The sequence below is a fragment of the Dromiciops gliroides genome, chromosome 3 (assembly GCF_019393635.1).
Source record: "Dromiciops gliroides isolate mDroGli1 chromosome 3, mDroGli1.pri, whole genome shotgun sequence".
Taxonomy (NCBI): domain Eukaryota; kingdom Metazoa; phylum Chordata; class Mammalia; order Microbiotheria; family Microbiotheriidae; genus Dromiciops; species Dromiciops gliroides.
In genome coordinates this window covers 659,630,872-659,642,675 of record NC_057863.1, presented here as the reverse complement: position 1 = coordinate 659,642,675, position 11,804 = coordinate 659,630,872, and positions in this window count along the sequence as shown.

Genomic DNA, 11,804 nt, shown 5'->3' with positions numbered 1-11,804 from the left:
GAGCCCAGGAGGAACCTGGATTGGGTCATTAGGATTCAGTCGTCTTAGAAGACAGGAGGCATTTCTGTTCTGATCTAGAACCTTGGAAAGAAAGGTGTTGGTGAGGACAGAGCTGGGGGTTAGGAGAAGAGTCACAGAGCTGAAAGGGTCCTTGGAGGTGCCTGAGGCCAAACACTTCCATCAACAATGAGCAAATTGAGGCCCAGAAAGAGAGAAGGACTTGTCCAGGGTCACACAACCAGTGAGTGACAGAGTCTGGAAATGAGCCTGAGCCTTCTCTCCCCTGGATTCACATTTAGGGTAAGCCCTGGGCCTGTCTGTGATACCTCAAATGAAAGTTATGGGGCAGCTAGGTGGCACAGTGGATAGACCACCGGCCCTGGAGTCAGGAGTACCTGAGTTCAAATCCAGCCTCAGACAGTTAACCCTTACTAGCTGTGTGACCCTGGGCAAGTCACTTAACCCCAATTGCCTCACAAAAAAAAATTATAATAATAATAAAATAAATAATTTTTAAAAAAAGAAAGGTGAGGGGTCATGAACTTCCCTCCTGGGAGTCCTTAGAGGCATCAGATCATAGGTTGGATGAGTTCCCTCTAATGTGAAAGTCTCCACAGATTCCTAGCTAAATACAGATAAAAGGCCAGACAGATCTTCTAGTCTAACCCCTCAATTACAAAGGAGATAACCCAGGCTCATGGGCAGTTAGGGGGCTTAGGGAAGACCCTTCTTCCTGAGATCAGATCTGGCCTTGGACACCAGCTGCATAACCCTGACCAAGTCACTTAAGCCTTTTGCCTCATTTTCCTAATCTGCAACATGAGCTAGAGAATGAAGTGTTAAAACCACTACATTATCTTTGCAAAGAAAACCCCAGAGAGTTGGACCTGGCTGGAAAACAACTGAACAACCAAAGTGAGACTCGGCCATGGCCAGGAATTGGGTCAAGGTCAACAGGGACTCAGAGGCAGAGCAGGAACCTGACCCAAGTGTCTTTCCTCTCAGCCCGGCCAGGCCCAGATGTGGCTTCTGGGGCCCATGTGACCTTATGCTGGGGGCCTTTATGGGATCCTAGGTTTGTTCTATACAAGGAGGGAAATGAAAAGATTCTGCAGAATACTGGTACCACTCAAGATGGGGCCCAGTTTCCTTTGTCTCATGTGACCATGAAGGACTCTGACACTTATATCTGCAGCTACCAGTTCAACATCAATGTGTCCTTGTCCTGCTCTGGACACAGCACAGTGACCTCCTGAAGCTTATAGTGAGAGGTGAGAGGAAGAAGCCCATGGGACCCAGTGGAGGTACCAGTGACCACTCCTTCCCTCAGCTCCTACAAGGAAATCAAACCAAGGCCTTGGCTCTGACCAAGCGACACAGGATAAGAGACACCAGAGACTTTGACATTGTCCTCAATTCTAGGCTCATGGAGACCCAGGGTATGATCTGGGGCATGAGGCTTCCCCTCCTACTACCCCATCGTAGTCTCTGGGTTTCTGCCCATTAATATGAAGGGATAAACCCCCTCTGAGTAGAATTTGTGCCAAACTCTTGGATGCTGGTGGTGATGGGTGACTATGGAGGAGGATGGAAAAGAAGGACAAAGTTCAGGGACAGCTGCAGAGGCAGGATGAGGGTCCCCTCTGGGCAATAATTCAAGAGAATTCTTCTCTCTCCTCCACCCCAGCTTCACAACCCAGTTACACCCTCATTGCCACCCTCATCTGTTGCCTTCCTCCTCTGCCTCCTCCTGCTGGAATTCTTCTGCCATGGATCCATCCTTGTGGGTGAGGGTGGGAAGAGAGAGTGACCCACTTGGGGTCCAAAGGCACAAGGATGTGGGTGAAGACTGGGACTTCATTTCTTCCTGTAGGATCCTCTCTCATCTTGCTTCCTTTTACTTCTCTCTCTCTCTCTCTCTCTCTCTCTCTCTCTCTCTCTCTCTCTCTCTCTCTCTCTCTCTCTCTCTCTCTCTCTCTCCCAGGGACCTTCCAGGAAACATCTCTAGGAGATAAAACTCAGCTCCTCTGCCCATTGTCCCCTGGTCCTTCCTTTCCATATGAACCCAAGCTGCCCCCTAGGGCTCTTTCTAATTTGGGATCCAAGACAGACAGAATGGAATATCCACACTCCACCTGTACCTCCCTGTGAAACTATTGATAAGTAAGTCCCCAAGACTGTCAAGGATGGGCTAAAGATATATCAGTGTGCCTGAAAGATGTGCATGCACACATACCTCCCCAAAGCTACTGGAGTGAATGAGAGATCAGATTTTCCTTGTGAGACCCAGCCAGTCAGCTAATGCCATGGTACCCTACAGGTGTTATACCTATACTAAAATTTGACCCTGACCAGGATATCTCAGGAGTCCTTCAGGGCAAAAGCTGCCAGTTCTGTGCTTCTCTGCATATCAACATTCAGCAATCCCCTGGCACAGAGCCTCATTGGGGCAGGCAGCTTCCTGGGTAGAGTAGAACCAGCTCAAACTTATTGACCCATCATTAAACTTCTGCTTTGTGGTCTGGTCTGTGCTAGGTGCTAGGAGTGCAAACAGAAAAAAGTAATAGGACCTATTTCACGGAGTTTGCACCCTATCAGTGAGGACAGAACATATTTAAATATACATGTCAGTCCAAAATATTTATATATAATGATTTTGGGGGGCGGGGGGCAAATCACAGCTGAATCTTAAATGGAAGTTTGTTAATGACATAATGGGGCTTCCAGACTGCACAAAAGAAAGTTAGGAGAAAATGGCCTGGGATAGAAGTGGCACTGAAGTTGAAATAAATTAGACATAATCGAAGAATGTCTGGTGATCAGACATTTTGGTCCTGCACAGCCCAGGGCTCAGAATCCTGAGTGGAGGCTGTGGGTAGTAGACAGTCAGCCCTTCGGTTCAGTAAATGTAATATCGACCTAATTTTTATTCCCTGTAGGTGGAAAGGGGGTTGAGTGCACACGCGTGATGGCAGAACAGATGGTCTGAACAAAGATATAGCCGGTGTGAATACAGATGTACGTGTATACTTACACATATATACACCCACACACATCCCCATTTATCAGAGTATTGTGGAAACATCACAGTCAATTTTTAATCTATTGATCTGGTGGTTTTAATGAATGGAAACTTAAGATGTAAACAATGTGATGAGCCAACCACCCCAAACACTGCTGAGATCATCATTTACTTTTCAACAAGTGGTGCTGAGAACAAAGACTGTGAGAGTGCTACTGTACTGTGGCTATGTCAGACCACATCCAGAGTATGTTCTGTGGTGAGTGGGATCCTGTAGAAAGAATGTGGCTAAATTGAAGAAAATCCAGTGCATTGGAATGATCATAGAGCAAGGATCAACTGAGAGAAGGGAGGTTAGTAGTGATTTATTAAAATCACTACATTTTATAGAAGAAGGAACTGGAGCCCAGAAAACCTTAGTGGCATACTCAGTGTTGGAAAATGGAAGACAATCCCATATGAGGATGGGTTAAGAGAAATGTGAAATGAGAAATATTTTGCCTGATTAATAAAAGCCTGAGGGACATAAGTAGGCTTAGTCACTGGGTTCCATTCCCAAGGGGAAGGGCAGTGAGGGATTCCCTGGATACACAAATCAGAAAGCATCCTTGTTGATAAGAAGTTCACAGATCAAGGCTTGATTAGGAGATGTATTGATAAGGAGATCTCTCAAAAAATAGGATAAATCTAAGAGTCCCATAGCTAGAGTTGGGAGAGAGCTGGAGACAATAAGGCCATAAACAGGACATGTTCATAGTCTAAAAACTTGCAGTCAGGTAACATAGGAATGTCTCTTCAAGGTCCATAAACCATCATCACCAAATAGTTCAGAATCTGCTTCAATGTTCTTATGAGCTTCATTGACTCCAGAGTTACTGATTTTCTAGCTAGGTTGACTTTGGTCACTGAAAAGATTGTTTTTGTGTTAACCAAAGTAGCCAGTCCTCATAAGCTTTTCTGATTACCTGCAATAAAGATCCAAGTTGTGAGAATGCATACCTTGATTTTTCAAATCCTGATCTATATTCCAAATGTTATCATATAAAACCTTAATTTATAATTTTAATTACTTGGTATTATATCTTACACAAAAGGTACTTATTAGAAGCATTAAATATAGAGGATTTCCTGATATTAAACTTCCCCTACAAAATATTTTTTTAAAGTGGCAGCATAAACTGAATTTTAACTCTAATAAATCCTATTACACTTAGGTACCTGCTACTATCAGATTCTTCCTTACTCCTATAGTAGAAACAGCTGTGTGGAACAAGAGAGGGGCTTAGGACACTTGTCATCATGAATTTTGGTCCTAGCCCCCTGTAACTTTGTCTAATGCCTTACTAAAGCCCTATTTTTCCAAAGTTGAGCCCAGGAGATTTTCTATATTAATCTGCTTATTACAAAATTGAGAGATACCCTAGGAAATCCTTGATTGCCAACTTAATAGTTTTGAAAATTTTTTACAAAAATTATATACTCACCCTTCCATTGTCTTGCTACTCTTAACTTTTTTGGATTGGGAGGGTTAATTTACATATCAAGAGAGCCTTCACCTACATTAATTATTTAAAAAAGAAACAACCCCTCTCCCCCAGTTTTCACAATGTTCATAATAGAATGAAACAAACCAACAAAAAACTAACCCCATCAAAGTTTATCTTTAAAAACGTTTCCCAGTTTTTAACACATTGCCTTGATGTCAGATATTTGGGCAGCAAAGAAAATTTTTCCCCCAAATTTGAGTTAAACAAAAACTACAAACTTTAGCTAAACATGAATGATCTTTAATTAGCTCATTTAATTGATCTCACTTGCCTTGCTCCTAAATTTTAGCCCTCGCCTAAAGCCATTAAGAGAGGAAAATCCCCTACTCTTAAAAATCCCTTTTTTAAGGAAAAAAACACACCAAATGAGACAGAAAGACACAGACAAAAACAAAGAAAAAAGAAACAATAACATCAACAACAACAAAATGTACATCATTGCTCTACATAGAGTTACAGCTGTGGTAACATACACCATGCACAGAGGAAGAGAATTAGTCTCAGTAATGACCTTGAGTTCAGGACCCTGTTAATCTCAGGGCTAACTTTTTTTTATGAACTTGTTGTGCAGTGGTATCTGAGTATTGCTCTTGAAATGAGTCTTCGATAACGCAGGTTGATCCCCCAGAAGCATCAAAATTTCTAGGATGCTCCCCCTTACCTTCATGCCTGCTCTGAGAAGGCTAAATCAGACAGTTTGAGAGGGAAATTCACCAAGCACTTAGAAAAAAACAGACAAACAAACAAAAACAACAAACAACATATGAAAACTTAGATACATGCATTTAGCAAAACACCAAAACTAGGAACAGTTATACAGAAACATAACTGTTTACCCAGATATTTTTTTTTTCTGGTCAAACAAACAAACAAACAAAAACACAGTCAGATCATCCTAACAGAAAGTTCCCCTGGTGGAAAACCTCTCTAACTGTGCCCATTTTAAGGGGAGCTTCTTGTTAAGATTCTGGAATGAAAAGGCTCTTCTTTCTTACCTGCTTGGTCATAACTCTGATGATTAAAATATGAAAGACATTGTGTCTGGGTTATTTAATTATTTTAGTAAAACGGTCAGTGGGTTACTAAAAAATGAGGTCTGTGGTCATCTCTCTCAGAACAATGGACCCATGGTGGTGGGGCACAGAGCTTATATACCCTTGAAACTGTAAGTGATCAATGGGGTCAAGAATTGACCTCCGGATGTGGGAAAACTGGCACACTAATCCACTGTTGGTGGAGTTGTGAAAAGATCCAACCATTCTGGAAAGCAATTACGAACTATGTGCAAAAGGCTATAGAACTCTGTATACCCTTTGATCCAGCAATACCACTGCTAGGTTTATATATCAAAGACATCTCCAAAATAAAAAAGACCAATTTGTACTAAAAAAAATATTTATAGCAGGTTTTTTTGGTGGTAGCTAAGAATTGGAAATTAAAAGAATGTCCATCAATTGGGGAATGGCTAAACAACCTGTAGTGTATGATGGTGATGGAATTTTATTGTTCTATAAGACATGACAAGTGGGATGTTTTCAGAAAGGCCTACAAAAGCTTGTATGAAATGATGTATAGGGAAGTGAGGAGAACTAGGAGAACACTGTGCATGGAGACAGCAATGCTGTTTGATGAACTGTGAATGACTTGACTATTCTCAATAATACAGTGATCCAAGACAATCCCAAAAGACTAATGATGCAGCCAACTGTCCACCTCTAAAGAAAGAACTGATATTGGTTCAACACAGACTGAAGCTTGCTATATTCCACTTTCTTTCATTTTCTTTTAATAAAGTTTTCTTGTACAAAATGACAAATATGGTGATGTTTTACGTAACCATACATGTAGGTATAACCCATATATGATTCCTTGACACCTCAGGTAGGGTGGAGGGGAGGAAGAGAAGGAGGGATAAAAATTGGAACCCAAAATTAGGAATAAAAATATTTATTACATTAAAAAATATTTGACCCTTGGAAAGATTATCTCCAGATTTCAAAGAAAGTCCTCCTCTTCTATGCTCCCATCCACCCAGTGACCCCCACCCTACAAAGAGAAGCCTTCAGCTATCTAGATAAATGGATCTGTCTCTACCCAATATTCCTTATGAGCTTGGGGTGGGCCTGACCCAGATGAAGAGATTTGATGAAATTTCTCCAGAAGCCCTTGCCTTTGAGTGGAGAGAAGAGAGGACAAAGAAAGAAAGGGAGAACTCTGGTTCCCTCAAGGTATTGATTATTGTTTTTGTTTTTGTTTTTTTTGGTGAGGCAATTGGGTTTAAGTGACTTGCCCATGGTTACACAGCTAGTAAGTGTTAAGTGTCTGAGGCTGGATTTGAACTCAGGTACTCCTGACTCCAGGGCCGGTGCTCTATCCACTGTGCTACCTAGCTGCCCCTCAAGGTATTGATTATTAATAATAATTTCTCACACAGGAATGCAGGGATGGTTCAATACTAGAAAACTCAGCATAATTGACTGTATCATTAACAAAACCAATAGCAATCATATTATTAAATCAATTAATGCAGAAAAAGCTTTTTGACAAAAAATAATGCCTATTCCTAATGAAAAACACTACTAGAGAGCTTATGGATAAATGGAGCTTTCATTAAAATTATAACTAATAAGTAAAATGATAGGTAATCTAAAACTATCAGCAAGCATCTATAATGAGATACAGTAGATGCCTTTCCAATAAGTTCAGAGATGAAGTAAAGATGGACATTATCATCACTACTGGTTAATATTGTACTAGAGATGCCAGTGTTAGTAATAAGAAAAGAAAAAAATGAGGGAATTAGAATAGACGATAAGGAAAGAAAATTATCAATCTTTGCATATGATATGAGTCCTAGGTAAATAGAACTAAATACTAGTTGAAATAAGTAACAATCTTAGCAAAATTGCAGGATATAAAAGAAACCCAGATAAATAAACAACATTTATATTTATTACCAACAAAGTACAGGAGCAAGAAACAGAAAACAAAGTGTCATTTAAAACACTTGTAGACAAGATAAAGTACTTAAAATCTACATACCAAGACAATTCCAGAAACTATATGAACATAATTACAAAACAAACAAACAAATAAAAAAACCATCTTTTCACATAAATAAAGTTAGATCTAAACAATTGGGAAAATATTAACTGCTCATGGTGGGGGGCTAAGATGATATAATAAAAAAAATATAATTCTACCTAAATTAATCTACCAAATTAAGTGCCATTCCAATTGAACTACCAAAAAAAAAATAGATCTAAAACTTTTTTTTTTTTAATTTCATCTGGAGGAACAAAAGTTCAAGAATACAAAAGGAATCAGTGAAAAAAATGTAGAGGAAGGTAGCCTATCTCAGGGTGTGTTATAAAGGAAAAAACAAAACAAAACAAAAAACAAACAAAAATAAAACATCAAAACTGATTAAGTTTTCAAACTGGTCAAGGTATTGGGTGCTAGATCAGTGAAATTGTTTAGATACATAATCCACAGCAGTGGATGACCATAGAAATCTAATGTTTGATCAACACAAAGATCCACACTTCTGGAATGAGAACTCACTATTTGACAAAAACTTGTGGGAAGACTGCAAAGCACTTTGTCAGAAAATAAGTATAGACCAACATCTCACAGAGTAGAACAAGATCAAATTGAAATGGGTAAATGATTTAAACGTGAAGACTGATGCCATAAACATGGCAAAGAAATGGAGATTTGGGTGTCTTAACATTTGTATTCTTTGGATATGTCTACCTCATAAGAGCTTTCTGAGTATTAGGGCAGATGATAGGAATAAATTTAGTCAGAGGGCACAGGTAGCATTGATTATGAAGGGATGATAACTGTCAAGCATTTATTTTTTGTTTATCTTCATGGGGGGGGGGTGGTTAAGGCTGAATGGCACGCCTGGGGTCACGGGTTGGTGTCTTGTGTCTGAGGCCAGCTTTGAGCTTGGGTACTCCTGGGTCCAGGGCTGGTGCATTGTCCACTGTGTCACCTAGCTGCCCCATGATGACATCCTTAGACTAAAATTGAGCTGGGAGAGAATTGCACTGGAGGAGGGGGAAGGGGAGAGGTAGAATGGAGTGAAATCTCACATGAAAGAAGCAGCAAATGGCTTATGGAGTGTGTGTGGGGGGGAGGTGAGGGAGGAGTGGGGCAGTGAAATAGCATTACATTCATTAGAATTGTCTCAAAGACCTTAATCTCATCAGAGTTGGCTCAAGGAGGTAATAGCATGCACCTTAATTGGGTGGAGTAATCTATCTAACCCTGTAGGAAAATAGGAGGGGAAGGGGATAAGGAGGGAGGGGCATAGAAGGGAGGGCAGAGTGAGGGAGGAGGAAGTCAGAAGTAAAACACTTTTGAGGAGGGATAGGGTAAAAGAAGATGAAAATAGAGTAAATATCATGGTAAGTGAATAGGATGGAGGGGTACAGTTAACAATAGTAATTGTGAAAAAATTTTGAAGCAAAGCCAAGAGTAACATACAATGATGGTGATGATGATTGATAAATTGATGATGATTGGAGGAAGAGGAGGATTTTTAATAAGTAAAATGAGGACCGATTAATGATGATGACAAAAGGTATGCTACTTACATTGCTGGGCTATTGGGAAGAAAATTCTTTGTCAGGTATAAAGTACTATATAAATGTTATCTATTACTATTGTAATAATCAATTTCATGGGTTTATTGTAAGGAAATCTCTCTTTAAATTACTAAATAAATTTAATGTGCTATAAAAATGATGTGTAGGTTGCCATCAGAAGGACCTGGAAGGACCTGCATGAGCTGATGCAAAGTGTCATATACTATACACAAAATAACAGCAAAATTGTGAGATGATCCGCTGTGAACAACTCAGTCATTTTCAGCAATGCAATGATACAAGACAACTCTTAAGGTCTGATGAAAAATGCAGTCCATATACAGAGAGAACAGACGATACTTGAATACAGATTGAAGCATAATTTTTTTGTTAGTTCCTTTATCTGAAGTTTTTTTGTTTGTTTTCTTTCACAACCTGGCTAATGTGGAAATGTTTTGCATGACTGCTCATGTATAGCTTATATTGAATTGCTTGACTCCTTGGGGTGGGAGGAGGGATGAAGAGAATTTGGAACACAAAGTTTAAAAAATGATGACAAAATTTGTATTTTACTTGTAATTTGGGAAAACAAAATTCTAAATATAAAAAAAAAAAACATATCAACACCATGGCTGCTCTGATGACTGGTGCTTGGCCAGAAAACTGAGGAACAGGTGATGTAGGACAGGACAAGGCAATAGAACCAGTCAGTATGCATGGAGTAAAGTGGTAAGCATGAGTAGCATTCCATTAAGGCATTAAGCATTAAACTGTAGTCAGTTTTGTCCACCCAACAATCACTAAGGCAGAAATCCTCACCAGTTAAGCTTGAAATATTCAGTATTGGAAGATTCTGAGATGCTTGGAGAATCAGTCCTGAAGGGAAAGGAATCAGATCATGAAAAATAGGAGACAATAAATGCAAAAAACAGATCACCTTGCACTGGATTTTCCCAAGTTACTCCACATTCTTCCTACAGTATTACACTTTCTACTGAACACATTACTCTGAGTGTGGGTCTAAGTGGGCATGGCACACTAGCACTATTACTCCCTGTGTTCATAATACTACATCTCTAAGGCATGTGGAAGTCTCAGCAGAGTTTGAGGCCACCATGTCACAATAATGTTGACTTGTCAAGCTTTCCATTCACTAAAACCACCAGGTGTTTGTAACGATTGGAATGACGCCACCTGCTGGATACTTACTGTAGAAGAGTTCTGCCCATGAAGCGAAGGTCTTTGAGGGCAAGACCAGGAGTCTTTTCTTTGGCGGGGAGGAAGTGACGCAGACTAGTGGGAGGAGGAAGGAAGAGACTGGCGCTGACTCTGGGGCTCTTTCCTGAGGACGCTGGCGGAGAAGGGAGCTAGAAATGTGCTCTCCCTTTAATAGATAGGAATCTAGGCCTTTCTCTCTCTCTTTACCAAATTCTTATTCTCCTTAATAAATGCTTAAAAGTCTAACTCTTGCTAAAGCTTATAATTTATTGGCGACCACTCATTGGATATTTTAGACAGACTAGCTAGAATTTTAGCCCTTAACATGTTCAAATTAACATTTGAGGGTGATATTTCCACCATACTCTGCCTTCAGCAACATGAATGCCATATGTGGATTAGTGCCTAGCCCTTTAATATACATTCATTTTTGAAACAATGTAGCTGAATTAAGCCTGGAGGGAATGTTTCTAGAAATGTACTCCATACTCCTCTCATCTATCTTCAGGATGCTGAGCTATAAAGAGGACAAGCAGCTAAGGGTCTATTCTGTTGCCCCTCTCATTTCTAGAACTGTGACTGTGGGTACACATCCTCCTCAAAGACCAGGTTAAGAATTTCTCCAGTGGGTCACTGCAAATGAGCAGGGCCAAATGTTTATTGCAGATTATCCTCAACTAGTAGCAAAGCTGAAGGTGTGGGCAGAGCCAAGATGGTGGAGGAAAGTCTGTGACTCACCCCTGCTACTGAAAAATCCATCCACATACCTCCAAAAATAATGCCATAAGACAACTCCTGGAGCAGCATAACCCACAAAAGAACACAGTGAGACTATTTTCCAGCCAAAGATGTCTTAATTAGGTGACTGGGATCATCTGCTGTTCAGGATGAGAGAGGAGCTCAGCATACAGCACAGATCCTGCCCCAGCCAGGCTGAGCCTCCAGAGTCTTGGAAAGTTCAAGCAGGTTAACACAAAATCTAGCAGCTTCTACATTAAAGGACTGGAGGTCATGGAATATGATATTCCTTAGGGCAAAGGAATTGGAATTACAATGAAGAATCAACTACCCAGCAAAACTGTATATAATCTTTCAGGGGGGATAAAGGGACATCAATGAAAAAGAGGACTTTCAGGCATTAGTGGTGAAAAGACCTGAACTGAATAGAAAATTTGAATTTCAAAAACAAGACCCTAGAGAAGCATAAAAAGGTAAACAGAAAAAAGAAATCATGAGGGATATTAAAAGGTTAAACTGTTTACATTCCTACGTGGGAAGATAATGTTTCTAACTCTTAAGAACTTTTTCACTATTAAGACAGCTGAAAGGAATAAACTTCAAAAGAGGGCACATGTGTGAAATGAATATGAAGGGATGATAACTATAAAGGATTTATTTTTTGTTTATCCTTTTTTTTGTGGG